The sequence below is a fragment of the Lissotriton vulgaris genome, chromosome 2_1 (assembly GCF_964263255.1).
Source record: "Lissotriton vulgaris chromosome 2_1, aLisVul1.2, whole genome shotgun sequence".
In the NCBI taxonomy this organism is placed as follows: Eukaryota; Metazoa; Chordata; class Amphibia; order Caudata; family Salamandridae; genus Lissotriton; species Lissotriton vulgaris.
In genome coordinates this window covers 795,002,979-795,029,509 of record NC_141687.1, presented here as the reverse complement: position 1 = coordinate 795,029,509, position 26,531 = coordinate 795,002,979, and positions in this window count along the sequence as shown.

The window sequence follows — 26,531 nt, the reverse complement described above, 5'->3', positions numbered from 1 at the left end:
GTCTGGTGCCCAACTCCCTACAAAATGGTTTTAGCCACCTAGATCTCGGGGATTTATAAGCTGGGCATTCAAATAGGAAGTGGGCCACATCCTCGACTCTAGACGTACAAAATAAGCAAAAGGGTGAGGTTTGGGCCGGGATTTTCCAGCGTGCAGTCAATTCATCCACTGGGAGCCTGCCTATTCTAAACCTAAAATACAGAGCCCTATCTGTAAATTTTGAGATTATATCAAGGTAGGGTTAACGGAAGGCCACGTCCTTGATCCTAAGGAACTCAATGGTTGCTCTACATTGTTTGGAGTCGGAGCTACTCTTATCCGATACCCAGCTCCAATAGATATTACGAAGAACAGATTTAGGGGTGCAAATCTAGTAACCCAAGCTTCCCTGAGCCCCAAATCCCCAAGCAGGAATTTAACGTCCTTAAGTCACCTAATTTTGGACCAACCAGGCATCGACAGTACTTCCGACAAACCTTCTGCATAATTGGCAAGTTTGGGAACACTTCACAAGCGTGCCCAGAGTATTAACGGACGGAGCTGTGCATGGTCTTTGATTGAACGGCAACCCAAATCAAGTAGCAGGGGTAACGTCGGGGTACTCTGTGGAAGAGCCATCAAGTCCTTCAAGAATTTATTCTCAGAACTAGATAGCTGATCGACATTATGGGTTCCCCAGAGTTCCGCCCCATATAGGGCTGCGCTAACTCCTCTCGCCCTATATATATCTATCACAGGGGTAATGGCTTTGAAAGAGGAAGAGCGCTGTTCTTTAAGGAGTGCCCACACAACCCTTTTGTGGCTTAGCAACATCTTCTGAAGATGTGAGTTCCACCGCATAGTGTGGGGGCTAGACGGATGCCTAAATAATCAAATTCCTTGACCTTTTCCAGGGGCACCTGATTCAGTACAGGAGGCCGTCCAAGCTTTTGGGGGGGGTTCAGTACCAAATATTTTGTTTTATCAGTGTTAATTTTAAGCCCCCTACTTGTGCAGAAAGACTAAAAACTATCCAGGAGGCTCCGTAAACCCACAGGGGATTTAGAGATCAGGAGGGTGTCATCAGCGAATAGGAGAGTTGGTATTCTCTTGCCCGCCAGGGATGGTGCGTCAGATGGATTTTTCAAGAGGTGCTCTACCACTCCGTTCACATACAATGAGAACAGAGTGGGGGCAAGGACGCATCCCTGGCAGACGCCCCTATTCACTGGCATTCTAGCAGTCTTCTGACCCACAACCCGCAACAGAAAATAAATTAATAAAATTAACATAATCATCAATTAATCAACTAATTAAAATTAATTACCAATTATATTTTAATCAATTACCAATTATTAATTATTCAAAATTAATTCAAAATAAATACCAATAAATGAATTAACATATTTAATTAATTATAACTAAATTACTTCCCACCCTATTCCCCCATAAACCTACAACCCGCTACAGAAAATAAATTAATAAAATTAACATAAGTATCAATAATCAATTATTTAAAATGAATTACTAATTATATTTTAATTAATTACCAATTAATAATTATTTCAAAATTAATTAAAAATAAATACCAATAAATAAATTTACATATTTAATTATTTATAATTAAATTACTTCCCACCCTATTCCCCTATAACCCGACAACCGGCTACAGAATTATATTATGCAAAAATTAAATACCATAACATTAATTAATTATTTAAAATAAATTAAAAAATAAACATACACTTTTCACACATATACTAACATAAAAACACTTTAAAAAATTGGATATTATTTAAAAATGTATATTAACTTATTTACCTAAAATTCGATATTTTTGTTGTCTATATTCTGTCCATTCAATATTTTTGTTGTCTATATTCTGTCCATTCGATATTTTGTCCATTCTATAGTTTGAATTCGATATTACTGCTATTCTATTCGATATTTTTGTAGTCTATATTCTGTCCATTCGATATTGTGTCCATTCTATATTTTTAATTCGATATTAATGCAAATCGATATTTAAAACTCGATATTTTGAGTGTATACCAAGCCCCCCACCACACACTAGCAGTATCAAACGTTTTTCCCGCCCTTTCCCAACTATGATGGACAGCTCACTCAAGGGACCTTAGCGCCTTTTGGCGCGGTGGCAAACTTACAGGCACACATGATCTCTGGGGACAAGTCATGTGGCCCTTTACGCAGCTGCATTGTAGGAAAAGCACTATACATTTACCCAACGAGGTAGCACTTACTGATTACCCAGTAGAAAGTACTCCAGTTAAGTATGGTGCAAATCGCAAATAAATCCACAATTTTGCGGGAAAATCCGGGAATTCGCAGATTTTTTTGCGAATTCGCGGACCGCAGTTCCGCAAAATTCGCCCATACTTAGTTATTTTAGTTAATGGCATTCCTTCTAAGAGTAAGAAAATCTGGCAAGAATTAGTGGATGTTAGGAAAGTGAAAAAGGCAACGTTGTGTCTGGTAAAAAATAATCAATACTATAAAAATGTGTATGTGGGAGAAGAAGAAATAACTGTAGAAGAAGATAGTGACTCGCCATCTGAACAAATTGAAAAAGTGGATGTGTCCAGAACTGAAGAAATGTTCGGAACATTGCAGTGTTCATCCACTTCATTCCAAAGAAGTGATGGGGAATACTATAGAGTTATTCCAAATGAAAGAAGCAAAGGGAAATCCCATTAGTGTATGGGAAAAAAGCTTGGAAGCTCGTTGTTTCCCTCAGTGGTTTCCAACAGGAAAAGGAGGACGATATGATGACTGACCTGTGCAGATTCCTGCATTTGAATTCCAGACATCAAGACTCTATGCAGAAGATCCAAGATTTCGACAATGTATTCTGTATTTGTTTAACCTTTTGTTTGAGAGTGACTTGTCTGGACTTTCTTATGCAGTGAGCCATATATTGAAAACAGGTGTACAATTTCAAAATGTTTCGGCAAAGGAATTTATGGATAAAGTACAGCAGAAAGATAATGTTTTGGAATCTCATGTAATTAATCTCATGGCATGTCAGTGTGGTACTAATGAGTACTGGTACTGTCGTCATTGAGAACTTAAATGTATGCTAAGGAACTTAGGAACTCCTACATGGATTCTTACTCTAAGCTGTGCTGAATATGCTTGGGATGATTTACTTCAATTTCTTCAAAAGACAAACCCAAATATAGTAAATATTGAATACAAGACACCTGGAGAATTGCGTTCTTTAGATCCAGTTAATGTCTGCAGGTATTTCAATCATAGATTTGAAGCTATGATGTCTTTTATCACCAATAAAAGAAATCCTCCTCTTGGAGAGGTTCTGGATTTCTTTGGGAGAATCAAGCGAGAGGTGCTCCTCACATACATATGCTAATATAGATCAGAGATGCTCCCAAATTTGGAACAGACTCAGATGATACTGTGTTGTCTTTTATTGAAGAATATGCTACATGTGATATACGGAGAAGTACAGAAGATAAGGACTTAAGGCAAGTCTTACGATTCCCATCGTTGTGGGAAATACTGTTGTCGAAAGTACAACTCTAAAGACAAATTCTACACGAAATGTCGTTTTGGATTTCCACGTCCTGTAATATCGAAAGGAAGAGTGAACAGTTTTATGTCATCTTTGCGACATACTATCACAAGAAAGTCTCCAAAAAATACCTCTAACTTAAGAAGAAATGAAGAGTCAAAATACATAAATGACTACAAACCAGTAATTTTGTCCATGTGGAATACTAACATGGATATTCAATACGTTGCAGACAATTCCATTGCTGTTGCTCGATATGTAACATCCTACATAACATATGGAGAATGTAAGCGAAGCCTACATGCAGAATGCACTGTTCCTAGAGAATGTAAAAATTCTCAACAACTTAAGTATTATGTTCCTTCTGTGAAAAAAATATAGTCTGTCAACTTCTCTAGCGTTCAGTTAATTTATTTTTCAACATCAATTTTGAGGCAAAACAATACTTTGTTTCTGCATAGTATTCATATAGTACAACACAAACACAACGTATGTGTATATTATTTCTGATTATGAATCTAGTAGAGATCATACATATAATTGCATATCTATATACATAGCTATCTTTGAAAAGTAATAATTATTCACATAACACAATGACACCGAAGATTTTGGAGGAGTGTCGCCCAATGCATTTCGGGAAGCCCTGTTCCCTTCTTCAGGGGTAAAAACCTAAAAGAATGTAGTATAAACATTTAAATGCATCATATGACTTCCATAACAATTATATTTAGAGGATTCTGCACAGGGGGGAAAAAGCAATGACAAGACAATCAGATAGTAAACTACAAGATATCTGTAGTACACAGAACACATGAATATAAACCTAAAAAACCTTACAGGATAATGCATGTACAATACACATTAGTTGATGATAGTAAGGCCCTCACAGTAATGATGTGCATACTTTACATGGGGTATTCAAACTCATGAAATAACGTAAACATGGAAGAATTTTGTCCACGGTATTAACAAATACATGCTAGTCAAATAATACTCGATGGAAAATACAGTCCTAAACGTTTGATATATAGTGTTGTCCTTCATCTCATGGGCTTTAATCACGTTCGAAAAAATATACAGGGAAACTAACACCTGTTTCCTGCTTTCCTTACAAACACTCTAATGCGTTATCAGAACTATAGGCAGAACTATTATGTTTAAAAGAAATGCACTAATCGTGCTCATAAAAATACCTAATGGAATATATGAAATATGTGAAAAAGTCCATGCACTCTTCATACCTATTCGTGCACTGCTGTAACTAAACGTTCTCACAGATCGTATATGTCAGTGTTAGCGTCTGTGGTGAAACAGAGAATGACGAAAGAGAATGTAATTAGATCTCTATCTAAAACATTCTAGACCAACATTATAAAGCTATGAGAATAACTTTGCTCACATAGGCTTTAATCCGATCGGCAAGTGCCACATTGTATAAAGGAAAATATAAGTGAAAGGCGTGATCCGTTATGAGAACAGAACTGTATAATCGAAAAGTTACTACATAGCCCTTTTAAAATAACATGTTTAGAGATTTATATACCTGGATGAGATTGCTGTTATACCCATCGGAACATGATGGTTATCTACTTTTCAACGATACAGTAACTTATAGTAGGCTTAAAGGGAGATGTCTATACCGAACTTTACTAGCTCGGACACAAGTCCAATCAACGAGCGCCACATTGTGATAAAAAATGTAAAAGAGTGGCGTGCTTCATTGCGTAAACAAAACTGTATTGACAAATAGTCACTTCATAACTCATTTATGATAACGTATTTAGAAATTTGTATACCTCGAAGTAATTGCAGTTATACCCATCGAGACATGGCAGTATTTTGCTATTCAAAGATGTGGTGGCTTATGGTAGAGCTGATGGGTGGTATCTATACCGGAGATACACAGTGACAAACTATACTTGCTGTGAATATCTGTGAGCAAGTAATAAAACAAACATTAGGCCCGCAGTAAGTTAAAATAATAATGCCCAACTATCAAGAGTTTACGGCAATGTCTTACCGTTTAAATATCAATGAGTTTTCGTGTCTATCTCCTGCGTGTTCCTTCCGATAAGAATCGCGGAAGGATACAATACAAGCCTAAAGTAGTTTCGGTGCTAATGGCATGCACCTGGTTACCAACGTGGAATGGTGGGAAAAGTAGTCCACACTAATAAGAAGCTCACGGCAACGAACGAATACGCTAGAGAGCGTATAATGAATCAAAATGGTGATGCAAATACACAACTGTACTTACGAGATACGGTCACGGTTTTGTGAAAAAAATATAATTGAATTACTGGATCGTTAGTAACCTATCTCTATTGCTATGAAGTTATGCCACAGTAAACTCCAGATAGTGTCTAATGAAAAGCCACGTATGGGAGGAGCTTCGCGGGCAACCAAGATGGCCGCGTAAGCCCGGAGCTCCGTGGACCGTCCGACCCACCGCAAATATCCTGCTTGAAATCCTGATCCACGTTGGTGGAACCTTATTGCTGGTGGTCTGCTGACGCGGGGACTGCCCTCGGCTTCCGAATCGGTGGTTCCTGTGCAGAGTTACGTCGAGCTGAACTCCGCTCCGGGACGGTGCCATTGTCCCTCCGGACTTAGCCACTTCGCATGATTGAACTGCGTAGTGGCCGCCTGCTGTCCTCACTGGCGGAGTGATAGTGTTCCAGCTTGTGCCTTCTACACCCTGGTTTTGTCTCCTCCGTCCTGCCTGCCTGTCGGCTGTGGACCCGGACTTGTGGGGCGCCTTGCCTTTGTTCTCTCGAACCCATCATGGCGGGCAGAGGCGACTCGGACAGGGCATCGAACAAAGGTGGCCGGGGCAAGTCGCAAACGCAACAGAGTCGCATTGAGCGCTATGTGAACCTAAAGTCACCGCCTACATCGGCGGCCGTATCTAAGGGGCCCTCATCGACGAGCTCGCCGGATGGCTCGGACCCTACCCTCGGCGACATCATGGGCGCCATCGCGAGTCTCCGGGCCGATATGCAACAACAGAACGAAACTCTAAATCACAAGGTTGACTCAATGGCCGTTGACATTACTCTTATAAGGGCCGATTTGGGCAAGACCAACGAGCGTGTGAAGGCGCTAGATATTAAGACCTCCAGCCTGACCTCCGATGTTTCAGAGCTGCAGACCGAGGTCCGCAACCTGCGGATGACCACGGACCTATTCTCGAGGCGGCTGGAGGACTTTGAGGGGCGAGCCAGGCGGCAGAACGTCCGCATAGTCGGCGTACCGGAGGGATCCGAAGATGCTCCGACGGACCTGTTCGTGGAGGACTTGATCAAAACCCATTTGGCACCCTCTGGACTGAGCAACTTTTTCTCGGTGGAACGTGCCCACCGGGTACCGGGTGGCCCGCCGAAGACAGGGGTGGCGCCACGGCCGATTGTGGCGTGCCTCCTCAACTTTAGAGATCGGGACGTGATCCTGCAAGCTTCTAGATCGCATGGGCCACTCCACTACCAGAATGCGGAGGTGCACTTCTATCCGGACTTCACTAGGTCGGTACAGCGCCAACGCCAGAGCTACGCGGGAGTGAAGAGGCGCCTCAGGGAAATGGGTTACAAATACTCAATGATGTTCCCCGCTAAACTCTGTGTTGAATATAAGGGACGTGCCCTTTTCTTTGACTTCCCTGAAAACGTCAGTGAATGGTTGGACACAGTCTCGCCTCGTCGGGATGAACAAGAAGATAGAGATGGAGGCGCCTCTGGTGGAGCGGAACAGTGAGGCTAAGTGAGGGGCTGGTGGCACCCCCGCCTCGAATGACTGCCGGAGCTGGTACTCGTAACATAACCTGACTCTCCTTTACTTACATGGTGGGTGGCGGGACGTATTCATGGAGATTCCCTACTCCTCTGGGTCTTTCGTAGATTAGTTAATGGGGTGACAGGCACACTGCTGGTTGGGAGGGCTTTTTAGTCTGATGCAGGGGTGCAGGGTGGGGGGTATGTTGGGAAGAGTTATCTTGTTTGCTGGTTTTTTCTTTCTTTTCTCTGTCTGGCAATGGGTCACTTATGCTCCTGAACTGTATTTGGAATCGGTGTCTTATGGGACTGGGTGGGGCGGGCTGCGGGGTGATGGGGGGTAGGAAGTTAAGAATTCTCAGCTGGAATGTCAACGGGTTGGGTGACCGAGTCAAAAGAGGGGTGGTGATACAACTGATCAAACGTCACATGCCTGATATTGTCCTCCTTCAAGAGACACATCTGGTGGGTAACACGTGCAAAGCTTTGAATCGTAAAGGCTACAAAATGGTGGCTCATTCGGGGTTCTCTTCCGGATCCCGGGGGGCGGGTATCCTTATGCGCGCGTCCCTTCCCCTAGAGATAGATGTCACCATGATTGACGACAGGGGGCGTTACGCTGCCGTGGCGGGTAGATGGGAAGGGCGTTCCCTTTCGTTGTTTTCTGTATACGTCTCCCCGGGGTTGCAATCCAGTACCTTTCAGGACCTTGGTGGTGCCATTTTGTCTATGCCGGCTGGCCTGTTAATAGTGGGGGGTGACTTTAACTCGGTTTGCTCTGGTCTGCTTGATCGCCAACCGTCTCGGGACCTCCGTAGCTCACAGATGTGGCTGCCCTCCTTTCTTGAGTCCATGGGCCTGGTGGACGGCTGGCGTCTTCTACATCCGACGCTCCGTCAATTTTCCTTTCTCTCGGGTGCACATGGGAGTCTTTCCCGCATTGATTATATCCTTACACTGGCATCGCACGCATCGGCCGTTTCCGAAGCCCGCTTCTTAGCGCGGGGCATTTCTGACCACTCCTCGTTGTGGGTCTCCTTTGATTTTGGCGTGGTCTTGTCGGAGCGGCCGGCGACGGTCAATCCGTGGTATTTCCATAACATCAAGACCCGCTCCCTCCTGGCCAAAGCCATTGACCTTTATTTTGCTGAAAATGTGGGCTCGGTTGGGTCGGCCGTTACGTTGTGGGAGGCCTTTAAGACGGTGCTCCGGGGCGAGGCCCAGGCGCTCATTGCGGAGGCCCGTCGGACTAGGGATTCCGACTTGCTGAATATTGAGCAAGAGGTCTTGAGTCTCGAGTCCCAGCTGGGGCCCGAGCCAGACCCCTCGGTTTTGCATACCCTCTCATTGAAGCAAGCGGAATACCACGATCTTGCCACGAATGCCGCACTCACTCTGGCGAGAGAACAGCAGGGCCGTGTCTATGATGTAGGCGACAAGGCTGGGAAGTTGCTGGCTTGGTTGGACAGGAGGGAGATGGCCAGCCGAGTGGTGCCTGAACTCTTGGGGGACGACGGGGTGGTCCTTACGGACCCGAGTGCCATTGTCGACTCCTTCGCTAGTTACTTTCGGGGGGTCTATGAGTCCGCTTCGGACTTTTCTGAGGCGGACTCGTCGGCTTTCCTCTCGGGTATTGAACTTCCCTGCCTTTCCGAGGACAAAAGCGCGGATTTGGACAGAGAGATCACCGCTGACGAGATTGCTTTGGCGATCCGTTCATTACGCACCGGTAAGGCCTCGGGGCCTAACGGCATCCCGGTTGAACTATATAAAATCCGCCCGGACGCGGTGTCTCCGCACCTGCGGAAAATGTTCCTGGAATCCTTTGAGAAGGGCCGTCTCCCCCTGGATCAAAGGTTGGCCACTATTGTGGTCATCCACAAGGAGGGTAAACCGCGAGACGTCTGCCGATCGTACCGTCCTATCTCTCTCCTGAATGTGGAACCCAAGGTCCTCGCCAAGTTGCTCGCCAACCGGCTGATTGGTGTCATTGGCGACCTCGTACACCCTGACCAGTCGGGCTTCATCCCCCACCGGAATACCGCCCTCAATCTACGCCGCCTTCACGGTGTCATGGCTAGAGCCCACACCCTCGAAGAGCCAGCTGTCCTCGCGTCCCTTGACGCCACGATGGCTTTTGATTCTCTCGAGTGGCCATACCTCTGGGCAGTGCTGTCCAAACTCAGATTTGGGCCGGTCTTTGTGAGCTGGGTGAAGCTGCTGTACGCTGAACCGATGGCCAATGTCACGGTCAACGGTCGCCTGTCGACGCCATTCCCCTTACGTCGGGGTACCAGACAGGGTTGTCCCCTGTCGAACCTTCTGTTCGCCTTGGCCCTTGAACCGCTCGCAGCCTTACTGCGTACGCATCCTGATTTACACGGTATTACTTGGGCCCCTGGTTTTGAAGACAGGGTATCCTTGTATGCCGATGACATCTTACTTTATTTGACTTCCCCCTGCAAGTCCCTCATCGTCGCCTGTGACGTACTCAGACTCTTCGGACGCTATTCTGGTCTGGTTATAAACTGGGCCAAGTCGTCCTTGTACGTCCTTAAAGGAGATACTCCACGACTTCCCAGGGGCTGCAACATTCAGATTGCCGTACGTGGCTTCAAGTACCTGGGCATTTACATCTCAGGTAATTCCAAGTTACGGTACGACCTCAACTTACTCCCTCCTCTCCAGCGTCTACAGCGCGATGTGGATAGCTGGCGTAGGCTCCCGCTTTCTCTCCTTGGCCGAGCTGCGTTGTTTAAGAGGATGTCCCTGCCCAGGTTCTTGTACGCCCTGCAGAACGCCCAAGATACGGTTCCGGCGCGCTACTTCCGAGACCTTGAAGGTCTCCTGCGAACCCTTCTCTGGGACGGTCGACCTCGTGTTGCCATCCATAAACTCACGCTTCCATGGTACGACGGCGGCATCGCCCTTCCGGACGTGCGCCGCTACTACTGGTCCTCTCAACTTGCTGCCCTCAACCACGGGTTCTATGGCCCTGTGGATAGTCCCGGCTATGCTATGGTTAGATGGCTCTTGGGTGACGGCAACTATTATCGGGCCCTGTACTCGAAGTCCTTCGACCGACGGTTGACGGGTCCTACACGGACGGCGATCCACATTTGGCGGGCGGTCACCAAGGCGCAAGGTTGGCAAGGCAGACTGACTAGGTTCACCCCCCTTTTTGATTCGGACATCCTGGGTAGACTGTGGCACACCAAGGGGTTTGATAAATGGGACCTCATCGGTATCAGCAGAGTTGAGGACATGCTTTCCAGGGGCACGATTAAGACCTTCCCCCAGCTGCAAACCGAATACCAACTGGGTGCGACTGAGTTTTTCCGTTACGCCCAGCTGAGGCATGCGCTGCTCTCGGCCACACTGCCGGACGGCGACATACCTGAAAGCTCCCCTCTGGAGGACAGGATATTGGATGGGCACATGCCGGACAGCGCGATTTCCCTATCATATAAGAAATTGATAAACGTGCGCACAGATCTCCTCCTTGGGTTGCGGGACCAGTGGGTGGCGGATGGCTTGGAACTTGACGATGAAGATTGGCAGAGCGCAATTTCCTCCCCTAAAGAGGTTGCAATTTCCTCTCGTCTCCGCCTCGTGCAGTTCAAGATCTTGCACCGGGTGTATGTGACGGGGCCCCGATTGATGCGCATGGGATATTCGCCTGACAGACTCTGCCGCAGAGGTTGCGGGGCCCTCGCCACTTTCCTACACATCCTTTGGGAATGCCCCGTAATAGCCTCCTACTGGAGGAGGGTGCACCGAATCATGGAAGAAGTTACTGGCGTGATTGCTCACGCGGAAGCTCGTAGATGCCTCCTGAACGTATGGGAGCCTTCTGATCACAGCGCAGCGCAGACTAGGTGGGTGACCCTGGGGAACATGGTGGCCAAAAGGGACATTGCTCAGAAGTGGGGTGCGTCCACGGCCCCCCTGGTGGTACAATGGAAAGCCAATATGGACTGGTGCATGTTCCGGGAGAAGACAGTCTATGTGGCAAGAGGGAGACCTCGAACATGGAATAAAGTGTGGGGGGCTTGGAATGAATATAGGGGAGACGTGTGCTTGCCACCTGAACCAGTCTCTCTGGACGAACATGTGTCACCCTGACCTGTAACACCAACTGAGCTTTGATGTATTGCATTCTCCTGTTGTCCTCCCCCCCTCCTTCCCAATCTGACATCCTCTCCTTGATGATCACTTCCCTGCCTTTCCTCCCCTACCCGTCCCTGACGCCCTGATTCATATTGACTCTATTGCCATCTTTTCGCGCCCTTGGGCGCTCTTTTGTTGAGTTCTTCATCTTAATATAAAATTAACCTTCGATGATTATGTATGGATCTTTTTGCACTACTGCTCTCCTATTACCCATGCTGCCTTGCCTCCGGGATGTCAGGCTGAATAGCTGTGTGCTCTGCTCTGAATAAAGGTTTTCAAAAATTTTAAAAAAATAAAAAAAAGCCACGTATGGTGTGAAAAATATATAAAACAAATAAATGGTGTGAAGGTAATAGTTAGGAAACTTACACCTAAAGGGGAATACTAATGATAATCATGAGTAAAGTGTAGCAAAATTCTATCATGATAACAATAGAAAGAAATAACATCAGTACATTGTCATGATATTTCTTACTAAAAATGCAACTTAAAACATTCGATACAGAGTTCCCTCTACCTAAAGTAGTTACATTCTATACCAACAGCCTAAAGACAACAATAATATCAGTGGACCGGAAACTTATTTACTTTGTCTGTAGATATAACAATATATCAAGTCACTTTGTTGCGCCAATCATACATTATACATTCAAAGAGATGCACAATAGTGTCTGTATTATAATGGTACACCATACATACAAGAATATTAATGTAAAATAAATACACATGACCCATCAATAAAGGATCATAAATAAAATCTTAAAAACAAAATCAACATTTTCACAAACCTAAAAATCTATACTGATGTGAGCACTGCCCTATCCGTACTTTGATAATTCCCCATTTGTACTGTAATGTACACTAAGATGTAAAAAAAATAAAAAAAACATGAGTCATGTCTTATATGTATTCTATGCAACTGATAAGAGAAACTGTATTACTATCTATATTATTTGACTAGAGAAAACAACTGTAATCAATCCTGTCATTAAGACCTGTTGGTATTAGAGTGGCGAGGTGTTCAATCCAGAACACCTCCCTTTGGAGTAATTTAGCATGATTGTCCTGGCCTTCTAGTTTGGGTACAACTTCAATTATTTGAGCTCTCAATTGGGCAATGTTATGCTTTGCCTCAAGCCAATGATTAGCTACAGATGTGGTTCTGTTTTTACATCTAAAGTTGCTTTTATGCTCAGTAAGCCTAGTTTTGAATTTGCGTTCGGTTTTGCCTATATAAAGCTTACCACATGGGCATTTCAGACAATAAATGATGTTAGTGGTATTACAGTCTCCAGAGTGACGTAACTTGATCTTTTTACCAGATGTCGGATGTGTGATGGTGTTACCAATTGTGATATTGAACACAATTAAGACACCGCATGGTGCCTTTGTGCAATTCTATGGTGACCATTTTCTTAGAAGTTCTCATCTTGTCCATCAGATTCTTACCTCTAGTGTAAGCAAAAATCGGTTTCTCAGCAAAGATACCCATGAAATCACTCTCATTTTGTAGCAATTCCCATCTATTCAAAATGACCCTTTTGATTTTACTGGAAGATGTAGAATATTTCGACACAAATGTAATACCTTTCTTCTGGTGTTTGGGTGATGGGTTAAGCAATGTTTGTCTGTCCACAATCGCCAGTCTATCAATAGTTTGGTCCAAAATTTCAGGGGGATACCCTCTATGTTCAAACCTGGCACGATGTGTTTGAATTTGAGTATTCAATACTTCTTCATTGGCACATATTCTTTTTATTCTCAAGAAGTGAGAATAAGGTAAATTAGTGATAAGGCTTTTGGGATGGAAGCTGGTGAATAATAAGATGTTGTTGCGATCTGTCGGTTTAGTGTAAATATCTGTGTGAATCCTGCAAGTTAAGTCATCTTTCTTGATCATAACATCCAAGTAATTGACCTGTGAATTACTCATAGTATGCGTGAATTGTATTCGAGGGTTCCTGTTATTCAGTTGTGTTATTAATCTTTGTAATTCAGTGGTTTCCTTGCTCCAAATAAGAAATATATTATCGATATAACGACAATATTGCACGAGACCCGCTTGCCAGGATTCATTGGTGAGAATATACTCTTCCTCAAATTTGGACATGAATATATTAGCATAAGATGGTGCCCCCGAAAATCCCATGCTTGTGCCAGTCATTTGTCCATAGAATTTGTCCTTCCATCTGAAATAGCTGTTGTTAAGGCAGAAGTGCAGTAATTTCAAGATGAATATGCTCTTTTCTTCTAGAAGATCTAATTTGAGTAGTGCCCATTCTGCTGCTTCCATTCCTTCCTCATGATTTATAGAAGTGTATAACGCTGTGACATCAATAGTACATAATGTCCACTCTTTGCTGTACATGTCTTGAATTGTCTCAATTTTGTTTAGAAAATGTGTGGTATCTTTGGTGTACGTACACCATGTTTGGACGAATTTTGGGAGATAGTAGTCCAAAAATTTCCCAATAAAATCAAATATAGATCTACACCCTGCCACGATGGGGCAGAAAGGTGGGTCAGTCGGGTGTTTGTGTATTTTTGGTATCATATATAGATGAGGTCTTTAGGGTTCAAAGTTGTTAAATAAGACTTCTGTTCATCTGTGATTATACCATCTTCTTTGGCTTTCTGCAGATATTCTTGCAAAATGCCCTGTAAAATGTTCGTAGGGTCACTAACCAAGGTAATGTAAGTATTGATGTCATTTACATGGTTATCAACTTTATGTACATAATATTCCATGTCCATAACAACAAGGGCTCCTCCCTTATCGGCAGGTTTCAAGGTGAGCTTGTCGTCCTGTGTTATGCCCTGAATAATCCTGTGTTCATGTTGACTGAAGTTGGCCTTCCTAGTCGATTTGTACTGAATTTTCATTAGATCACGTTTAACGGTTTCTTCAAAAAAGTCAAAGATCTTGTGAGACACCGGAGCTTGGTAAGTACTTTTAGGACGAAAAATGCTTTCATGTGTATCCATGTTTAAATCTTCACACACTTGTACAACATTGGAGAAATAGTGACGCAATCTTAATTTACGTATCAGTTTGTATAATGCCACTTTAGCGTCTAACAAGGTAGTGTCATTAGTAGGAACAAGCTCATCCCCTTGTTAAGGGTCATGAGTTGTTGTTTTGTCAAATCAATGGATGAAATATTAATGATCAAACTACATTCTTCCCACTTCTTAACACTTTTCCCCTGTCCTCGCCTGGTGGGTCGCTTGATGGATCTGGCATTGATTGTCCCTGCTGTGTTGCGGGTGGTGGTTGTCCTGTTTGTGGAACCTGGACTAAAAAAGACATTGTGGTAATAGATAAACCTGCTCCAGATGTACCACTAGTTTGGTTGTCCAAAGATGTTTGACTATCTATGGGTAATGTGGATGTAGAGACTGGAGGTCTGGTCGCGGCAATATCCTGATCTGTGGTGATGCTCTCTTCACTTGATGCGTTAGGCCTGGGTTTAGTATATCTTTTCTTGGCATTAATTTCAGCCCACGTGCAAACCTCATTAAGTTTGTAATCTATAGTATCACGCTGATACTTTCTAATTTTGCCTTCTTGTAGTTCTTTACTATATCTGTCTAATTTGGCATTCAGATCCTCTAATGTTTTAGACCAAGTTTGTACTTCTATACAGATTTCCAGTTCTTTCTTAAGGTTAAATATTTCTTCATCTAGTTCTCTGATTGTGTTGGACAGTTCCTCGATGATCAACAAAATAAGATCCAGGGAGCACTTGTTAAGTATCGAGAACCTCTTGTCCATGAACTTAGGGTTTAAATGGAACCTGAATAGCATAGGTCATACATAACAAAATCAGAAAAGACGGAATTGAAGGAAATGTGGGAAGATATTTCCCACTAGAAGACTCTAAGTAAGAAATTATATAGTTACAGTTTGAAGATGTTAGCTCATTGAGAAATTGGAGCGTATGAATGCTCGGATCGCTTATCATCAGCAAGTCTATACTCCAAATCTAGAAGGATCATTTGGGTGAGTCTAGGTCTTGCTGCAACACGAAATCGAGTACTTAAATCTGTACAAGAAATTGTATGTTTAGCTGAAAAAGAGCCAGAAAGTACAGATATTGTGAAAACCAATATGTTGGATACATATTATCCAAATAGAAGTCCTCATCTTGAGAACATTTGTCTCTATGAAGTGCTGCAAAACTATATTTTTAAACAGAATATTACAGAAAACATCAATAATGGTATATATGCCGTGATTGGTTCTGAAGGATGTTTGGTGAAACAAAGAAAAGGACATTTGATTAATCACAGTAAACTGAGTTGCGAAACTCCTGACAAAAGGGAATTTTACTATTTAGCTCTTTTGCAACTTTTCAAGCTGTGGCGTTCAGAATTGGAATTACTTGGAGATTTTGAGAGCTATGAAGAATCGTTCAACACAAGTAGAGATACTATAGAATGTCCTGTTTTTGCTAATTATGTGAAAATGTTGAAAGATGAAATTGAGCAAGAAGCTACAATTGCAGCTGAGATTGCTAAAGACAGTTATCAAGACAGTCAAACTTCTGCTCCATTGAGTCAGGATCCACTAGGAGAACCAATTGTTCAAAATTAAGCAGCAACTGCTATGGAAGAGGTGGAAACAGCAATGTATCAAGCTCAAGAAGATGTAACAAACTTAGGAAACTTGGAAGAATAACTAAATGTTGAGCCGAAACAAATATATGAGAAAGTTAGAGAACAGATTGACCATGGTTTATTACATGAAAAGAAAGAGTGCTCTTGCTCATCCTTTCAACCTATCCAAATGTACGTGAGTGGACAAGCTGGAACAAGAAAAAGTTTTTTAATTAAAGTAATCACAACTTATCCACAGAAAACAACTGAGTCGCATTTGTCTTGTGTTGTCACTGCCCCAACTGGGTTGACAGCGCACAATATTAAAGGAAATACTTTACACTGTTTATTAATGCCACTAGTAGAGCATGAAAACAAATGGGAAACCATAAGCTATCTGGAGAAGCTTGTTGTGAAGTTACAAGAGTCTTGAAGAAAATGAAACTTCTCATTATTGATGAGGTAAGCATGGTATCAAACTTAATGCTTGCCTTTGTGCATTTAAGAATGCAGCAAATTCTTAAAACAGAGTGTTACGTATTATTTGGAGGAAAACACGTCATAGTTTTTAGAGATCTACTACAACTTACTCCTGTAAAAGGACAAAGAGTGTTTAAAACACTAGCGCATGAAGATACAAAAAAGTCTTTGGAGAGCATTGGAAATGTTAACATTTGGTCATATTTTGAGTATAAGGAACTTATTACAAATATGCGACAGGCAAATTATGCTGATTATGGAACTATTCTTCAAGATATAAGAATTGGAAAAGTGACTGAACATGGCAAAGAAGCTTTACAGAGACGATTACTTTCCAATTTGTTTCCAAATGAAAATATTGTTCCTGAGAAAATATATATGAGAATTGTAATCTGCTTAATCCCAACACTGCGTGAATGTTCTATATTCAATGAAGAAATTTTAAAGTTGGAAAATGAAGGAATTATAAAATTGGAAGCTATTGATAAAATAGAACATGAAGGAATCACTATTATTTTGACCGAAAAGTTGAAGAGGAAATTGGATTCTTTAGAGAAATCGATAAGTAAAACTGCTGCTTTAGAAAAGAATCTATATGCATGTGTAAACTGTAGGGTAATTTTACAACGTAATTTGAATGTGGAAAAAGGTTTAGTAAATGAAGCAATGGGTAAAATTGTTGATTTAGTTAATTATGTAAATAGAGATGGTATTGAATTTTTGAACATCTAATTTGATGAAATTGCAGAAGTACAACAATTTAGTCGTTGTTCAGCTCGGTTTTTGCTTGTAAAAGATTGGTATGTTTGCAGAAAACAGTTTCCTATTTCTTTGGCGTATGCGGTGACCATTTATAAATCTCAAGGTTTAAGTGTAGATAGTGATTTAATGAATATTGGAAGTACCGTGTTTAAAGAGGGTATGGCATATGTTGCTTTGTTTCGAGTGAGAACTTTATCTGGATTGTACTAGATTGATTTTAATGAGACAAAGATTAGTGCAGATGCAAATTGTGTGAAAGCGTATAATAGGTTACGAAAAGAATATGCACCCAATTTAGGTCAATATCCAGTATTTGAAAAGCGTGTGGTAGGTAGAAAAAGAAGATTTGAGAATATCTGTAGTGAAGCTGTAGAGCCAGAAAAAAAACAAGATGAAGTTGTGATTGCAAGCAAAAAGAAAAAGGACAGTGTTGAAGAGAATGTTGGTTATCAGTTTGAAAATTGTTCTGGTGTCAACTGCTTTGCTAATGTAGTTGTTAATGTTGTTTTTTTTCATTGCAACAGCAAATTGTTGAAAATCGGGAAGAAAGATTCTGTTCATTATTGTATTCTGTGTTATGAAAAATGTAGTAGTGATAAAAGTAAAATACAAAGTGTTTCTGATATTAGAAATGTTTTGGACATATGTTCTGGTTGTACTCAATTTATGCAGAATATTCAGCAAGATTGTCAGGAATTTCTAATGTATATGCTTGTTGTATTGGAAGATGACGGTTTAGGTATTGAAAACCTTTTTGGCCTTTCTTATAAATGGCAACATGACTGTGAAAATTGTTTGTTTACATGTAGCACTAACATAGACACTGAAATATTTATATATTTGACTTTACCAGACTGTGAATCAGTGTCTTTTAACAATCTAGTTAGAGGAGCAAGTCAAAACATGGAGTGTAAATCAGAAATGTCATCAACATTATTTATACAAAGATATGGACAGTATGTCATTTTAATGCTCCAACGTTGTAGATCTGATGGAAGAAAATTGGAAACTTTAATTAAAAATGTTGTAGCTACTCAACTATCAATATCCGGAAGAACATTTGTAGCTGTAGCAATTATTTTTCATGATGGTCCTTCTACAACATCTGGACATTACACTGTTTATTTAAAATGTCTGAAAGGTTGGATACATTATAATGATAGTCAATTGGTTTTTAAACAATGTTTGCCTAAAGAGTTACCAAATTCTTACCTAATATTTTTAAAGCCAAAATTTTAGGAACAAAATTTGGCCTTTCTGGATTACTGCTGTTACGATAGGTTGTAGATTACTTTGTAAGGGAGGGTGAGGAGCTTGAAGGTGATCCTCTTGTTGACGTGAAGCCAGTGTTGATCTCTTAGGTGGTGGGTGGTGTGGCTGTGGCAGGGGACATTGATGATCAGTCAGGCGGAAGTGTTTTGGATTCATTGTAGTTGTTGTAGGTGTTTGTCCGAGTTGAGATTTAGAGAGTTGATCCTTATGCAGTTGGTGATGTCTATCGGTGGTATGTGGATCCTTGGTGAGGGAGAAGATGAGTTGGGTGTCGTGGTCTTAGCAGATAATGTTGAGGTTGTGACGGCGGGCCACTTGTGTGAGGGTGGGCATGTAGATGTTGAATAGCGTCAAGTTGAGGGATGAGCCCTGGGGGACGCCGCAAATGAATTTGGTGGATTTGGATCAGAAAGGTGGGAGACGGATGCTGAGGATTACTATTGAGGAACTTTCAAAGTAAGAATTTGAGATATACTATTTGGCAATGAGGAATAGTATGTAAAACCTTTAAGGACTATTTGTTGTATTTTTTGTCAGCATATATTTGTAAGTAACTTTATTTTCAGTGTAGGAAAATTAATGATAGTGTTTTGTTATTTTAAGATTGTTGGAGATATCTCATAGTTACGTAAGAAATTGCTCTTAGAAAAAAACATTTAACATATGTTTTATTTCTATTTTTTAGATTGTTATTGAGAATGTTGAATGTTTTTTTTAAGATAATCATATTGATTGTCTTTTTTTTGCCCGCTGTTAAGTGATGAGTACTATTGAACTCACTGTTTCTAGTAAAATTCAATATATTCTGAGAACAGCAAAAAAGGCAAATGAAATGCTTTACAAATTATTTTGTGTTGTAAAAGATATATTGTAACTGTATTTTTTTTGTCTTCCACAGCTGCTAATTTTATAATATATAATTGTATTATTATTTATTATGTTTAAGGTAAGAATATATAACTTAAAAATGGTCAATGGGATGTGCATCCAGAGAGCTGAAGTAACAAAAGATGGATGGAGTACATATGTGTGCAAAGATGGTTTGTATCTTTTAAAGACATTTGAAAAACTTAATATATATACTGAGTTTCAGTATTCTTTGCATTTCATTACAACACTTGGTTGGAACAGGTAAGGTGAATAGACATATTGTTCTTTTTTTAGTACTGCATTTTATTATAACAGCCCGAGTTTTTTCCTATAGTGATAAGGAGAGACTGGTTTGAAAATGTAAGAACATTTAAAAACAGAACATTCATATAAATAATTATATTTATATAATCTTAGAAAGTAGTAAACAATGGTATTTGTATAATATTTTTTTAAGGGCAAAATAGTTGATAAAGCTAATTTTGTGTTATGTATTAGGAAAACTGATAAAATGAAGTGTTTATGTTTTTGTACAAGGACCTACAACATAAGAAATTGATTATGAAAAAACAACAGAACAATATGGAAGACGGTTTCGAAATTAGCAACAGTCTTATAGAAGAGCTAAACGTACATTTTACAGGCAGCGAGAATGAAGAACAAGAAATTCGTGCTGCAGATATCAGCTGTGATTTCCTAGACGAAAGCTTGGATGCTGATTTTGTAGAAGCATTAGATGATATCGAGTTTGATCATATAAATTCCGAAATTGATAACCAGGAAATTGATATCAATGAAATACCTGATAAAATTATTTTAGAAGCTCTGTTAAATTATGAGATGTTAGAAGAATAAATTTATTATGATATAATAATAATAGTTTGAGTACTATGTAGTAAAACATTCACTGTAATAAAAGTGTAGCACTTATAGATTCACCTAGACATTTTTTAAATTCTTTGCCCAGTCTGTCTCCAATACACTTCCTTCAAACAATCTGTCACTGTTGTTTTAGTATTGTAGTGAGCCATTCAGCAGAATGTCCTCATCTATGCACTGTGCTAAAAATGAAGCTGTTATAAATTCAGTCAGGCAATCTCCTTGCAGAACTGTAATCATCCAGTCAGTACCCAAGTAAATATGGAGCAAAGTAGGCCTTAGGCCATGGACTGCTTTAAACTCCTATAGACTATGCATGCAGTCTTCTATGCACCGGCAAACTTGCCTTTTATATGTTCAATTCCCCAGTCTCTATCCTTACACTTACACCAAACACTCTGTCACTCCTGTTATAGTTTTGTTGTGACTCATTGATCAGTGTGTAAAATACATTCACTACATTAAAACACTAATGGGCAGATGTACAATAACTGGCACATCCCCAGGGATATGGCAGTTATTGTGCACTGTGAAATCACCACCATGGATGAGCCATATTTACAATGTGGTGCACTATGGGGCAAAAACTGCACAGATATGTGATGTATCTGTGCCGTGAAGGTGGCGCAATGCTTGAGTTGCGTTGCAAGCGCAACGCAGCTCCAGCAATACTCTGGAGACCCTATGCTCACAATGCTGTGTCAATCCTTACACCTGCTTCAAGCAGGTGCAGGGTTTTGATGCAGCATAAGCCCAAAAGTCACTTTTAGGAGGCGTTCCTGCACCGGAACACCCCCCCCCCCCCACCCCCCTGCGCAGGAAAGCCTCCTTCTGGCGCAGATGCGTAACATTGTAATTACCACACAACATTGCACATCTTTTGCACCACCGCTGCATCACAAAAGTGACGCAACAGATGTGTAAAAGAGGCACAAGGGGGTTGTAAATCTGCCCCTAACACTTACAAATTCACCCAGGCAGTTTCACCAGCAGTGCAAATGGAAGCATAGACTTTTTTTTTGTCCTCATTAGCCACTTCATCATTCCAAGAACTCTACGACCGCCAAGACATATGTCCCTGTGCAGGTGGAAACTAGAAAATAGCTCCATGTCTCCCAGAGGGGCAGACCAGATGTCTTAGCGAGAGGAAACCTCTGCACGATCTTGCTCCATTCAAGCCTAATACCGGCTGTTGGTCCAATATCTTTGTGGCATGGGGACTTGGAGTACTAGGTTTAATTATCGGACCCGGGGAAAAAAAAAACCCCGGGTTCTCTGCCAGCTTTATCTCCACTCAAGTAAATAGCTCCAAAATCTCAGACTACGGGGATACAAGCCCTTGCCAAATCGACTTTAGATGTTGCGTAAAGTGACGTCAACCACTCTGCGTGGGTCGGCGGATTGATATTGACCCAGTTTATACAGATTTGTCTTCTTGCTAACAAAATGGCATAGTATAAAAATGACCTCTCTAGTCCCTTGATGTTATCGCTTAGCCCAAAAAAAACTAAGGACCAGGAAAAAGAGATCGAGGTTTTAAGGATTGATTCAAGAGATATCTTGACTTCTTGCCAGAAACTACTAATATTTGGGCACCCCCAAAACATATGGAGATCTGAGGCTGCTGGGAGGAGGCATTTGCTGCAGCACTTCCCTGGTTGGAACTTAGACAGTCTTTGGGGGGAGTAGTACGCGCGATGTAATGTAAATAATTGGTTGCGCCTCAACCAGGCAGGTTTTATTATTTTATACAAGAGGCTAAAAGATCTCGTCCATAGTTCTTCTTCCTGAGCTTCTCCATGTCCTCCCCACAGTTCTACCGGGAGGTTAAAGTCACCACCTGCTTCCTCCATGATGTTCCAATAGAAAAAAGCAACCTCTTTACCCCCACTGGCTTTCTCAACTAAGTTTTTCTCTAAGGAGCTGTATCCTCCAAGTTTAATCTTTTTCTTTGTCTGTTCTCGAAGCCAACTAGACAGTTGTATGTATATGAACCAGGATAATGGTGAACTTATCCTATCTGAGAATGCCTCCCATTCTAATAAAGATCCTCCTGCCACCAACTCTCCCCATCTTACTATCCCTGCCACCAATAACACAGTTTTAACACTCTCGATGTATTGCGGAGAGAACCCTGGAAGATCCCAGATCGGTGCGAAATTGGAAAGATATGCCAGCCCAACCTTAGATTTAATTTGAGTCCATTCTTTTAGGAGCAAATGTAGAGTCTTTAGCCTCACTCTCTTAAAAAATCTCTGGTGTCCAAATTTTTAAAAAAAGCCGTCAAGTGGAAGATTTTCTTTAAAAATTCACAGTGCCAGACAAATAATTTTGTTTTGCAAATGAGCCAAGCCCATTCAGCAGGAGAGTTGGAAGAGTGTAGTATGTAGCCTCGGGTGCATTTTGGAGCACACTGACAACAATTTATTATAAAAGCATGGTGTGGAGGCACAGTGTAATTTACAGACAACACACTTTCTAGTGGAATTGCCACTAAATTTGCACAGAAATGCAATTTGACTCATAAAATATGGCACAAGCATTACTTAATGTAGAGTTCAGCCAGGATTTATTTTTAAGCTTCTCTGAGTAAAGTGTTTTGATTTATTGTGTTTGCATTAAAATCTTTGTTTCCATCACATTATAGAATTACAAAAAAGTGCTTTATTTGTGATTTCCTAACTGGTGACATATATTGAAATATTTGTTTAGGTAATTTACAGATAATTAAAATGTTTTTGTGCATTAGAAAAAAATCGATATCCCACAGCCTTCCCTTTCACATTACCTGTATACCAGACAAATTTGTCACATAGTTCATAATTTACTTTTACAAAATTGAAGTAGCAATTTGTCAGCCTGACATTTCACCTATGTCTTTGATCAGGTGGCAAATGTGACAAGATAAAAACACAATTTAAAGTCACCTTTATTGCTCATTCACCTTCTGAACTGCATAGTGGTTCTTTGGAGGTTGTTGCAGCACCTCTCACATCCTACTTCCAGTGTCCATGCCACATTTACACTAATGCATGGTCATGTGATAATACAGGGCCCGATTACGATGGCGGGCTGACACCCTGTCACAGACAGGACCGCCCGACAGGCTACGGGTGGTCCCCTAGTAGGAATTAGGATGTGACCACAACCACATTGGTCGCAATGCCTATATTTTGAATTGCCGCGGGTGCTGCATGACCCACCGCAATGCAAAAAAAGGACACCGTACATATCCCTGCACCATGTGGCAGGCACCATGTGGTGCCTGCCACGTGGTGTAAGGATCTGCCCCCCCCCAGTGCCCACAGCTTAGGGCCAGGGTAGAAGGGGGCCGGTTACGGGACCCCAAAGTCCCTTTACGCCTGCCTGTTGATGGTGGCTTAACCGCCTTGAATAGGCGGGTGGAAAGGGACATCATAATCCCTACAGCGGTGTCTGGTAGGCACTGCCACCATTGTAGGGAAAGTGAAGCCCTCCACCGCACTGGCGGGCTCAAGGAGCCTGTCGGATGTGTGGCGGTCGGGCTTTCCGACCCCCATCTTTCCGCCTGCCATTATAATATGGCGGGCAGAAAACATGCAAACGATGGCAGTGAGACCGCCACTGACAGGCTGCCGGTAGAGGTCTCAACGTCATCGTAATCGGCCCCATAGTTATGATGTTCCTAAATGTAGACAGTGAAAAATATCTAGAAGTTATTTTTGCAACAGTGTTATTTCTGATCTTTCTTACTAAGACTGCCCATGATAAGGCAGCAGAGGAAATAGCACAGCGTGCATCATTTCTATACAGCACCCCTTACATGTCGTTCTGTATATTTTCTGGGCATATTTGTTATATCTCGGCGTATTCAGAGGATTCATTATTGCACAACTCGTGGATGGTAATTGTTGAAATTACATACGACTCCGACAGTGTAATGATAAATGTTTCAATGTTTTAATGATTTCTAGATAATTCATCTGTATCCCAGTATGGGGTGAAAAGTTGTCGTGGCTAAGTAGGAGGTTGCATTCAAACTATCGAAACAAAATTGATTTATTTAGATTAATTAAAGAGCCTGGTTTTTTTCTTTGCTGTATTGAGTTTGTTCCTGATCGCATTGTAAAATTATGTGGACACAATCTAAACAGCAAGAAAGCCCTTACTTCTGCATTTATAAGGACTCGAATTATAATAATTTAGGTAAATTTCATAATTCCGCTAAGAAAGATCCAATCCGGATTGATAAAGGAGGGATTGTTGTGTTTTTTGCTCTAGGAGTCGTCGAATATAAGTGGAGAATATCTGTCAAGGATGCAGATTTACCTCCAATTGTGACCCCAGTTGGTGCTCTCACGTGTCAGGGAGAGTGTTCCATAAAAATGGGCCAGACAATGTGCTCCCGGTGAATTCCAGGCTCAAAGAAACCCTGTGTGATGAATAAAACCTCCTCAAATGTCAGCTTGGTGAAAGGTCAGGATGACGAAAAATCCATTTGATTTATACAAAATATCTAATTGAACAAAACAATTCTAGACCCTGTATTAAATATCTGGATAAAAAGAGCAAAAACACTTTCACGGTAACTGTAATTCCTACAGTCTAATAAACTGACCTTGAAACAAATGGGGCACTCAGAAGCTGAGTGATGATAACATGCAAATTAGAAGTAAGGTAACTAGTTAGCACCATGCCTTCAAGGACACAACGCTTCAGTCGTGGGGTTTTATTTTGCAGATCATTATTTTCAGGTGTGTTAATGCATGTAAACTGAAATGAACCATGAGTATAACTTATAAAATTCATTAGGTTGCTAAACTAAACTCCATGACAGAGCACCGTTTCCGTGGTGATCTTAACAAAAAAGGGTCACCGTAGTGGTGTTTTCTTTCTACCATGACTAGACTTGCACGAGTGAGCAGACACATGACGAGAATGGGAGCTGCAGAGGCCGAGCATATTAAGAAAATATATTTTTAAAGGAACGATTTTGGTAGTGGGGGTAAAAACAAAAACATTTAACTTTTTGTCATTTACAAAAATGTTTACAGTGGAAGGAAACGTATGCAAATGGGGGGGACAGAAAAGGGGTAAGAAGTGAAATAAGAGTTTATAGACAAGGGGAAGGGCCTGAAGGCAAGAAGGATTCTTCGGGTAAGCACTCTCCCCGTGTAAGAAAAAAGAAATACAAGAAAGCTCAGATGGTGAAGAAAAAGATGGAGCGCTAGAAAGGCAGGATAGGGGATAAGGGCTGTGGAAAAGAACATATGTCCATTGGTTCCCCAAAAACCGGGATGAAAAAATCCTGAAGAAATGGTCATTAAAAGATACATCTATTAATTACTTAAAAAGCATTTGTCAAGTACAGTCTGTCAGCATTAAGAATGCCATTAAAATGAACATTTATACAAATATGATTTGTCAGTACCATTTGCCTTGTCGTGGCATGTTCCTGTTTGAGGTGGTGTGGGGGGCAAAAGAATAATGGAGTGGAGTGCACCCCAGATGAATTGCCCGTGCCTGAGATTAATTCAAACATTCCACCCATCACTTTGTTATGTCCCTCAGTGTGATGCCTCAATACACGACCAGCACAGCTGGCTGAGGAAGCCCAAATAGGCTGAACCCGGTCCTGGATTGCTTGTGTGGCTGTTCTGGGGGAGCCTGGCCTAGTAGGTCAGGGTGGACTGCCCCTATTCGAGCAGAAGCAAGACTTATTGGTGCGTGGCTGGTTCCTGTCTGAGGTGGTATGGTGGAAAAAATAATGATGGACTGGAATGTGGCCCATGGTAATTTCTAGTGGCTGAGACTCATTCAAGCATTCCACCCAAAGCTTTTTGTGTACTGCTTGCCATGAGGATTTGTCATAACAGTTTTCATCCGGTTTGGTGGCGTCCATTTACACAACGTAGACATTCAATGAACACTCTTTGAATGGTAACTGAGTGGATAACCACACACATTTCCAATACCTTTCTCAAATGCAAGAGGTGTTCTAGACTTACTCCTAAATGATTTAGCTGCATGAGACGTAGGAAAGTACATAGTGATCCAAGATTTTTACAGGGAAGTCACCTGTAGAACGAATTCTTAAGGGAATGTTATTACATTAGTAGAAAATAATCAAATAAATGTTTTTGTTGAAATAACACCCACTCACGGTATCTACGCATTTAGATTTTTCAGAATGCAGGAACCTCAAACATGTAGGGCTA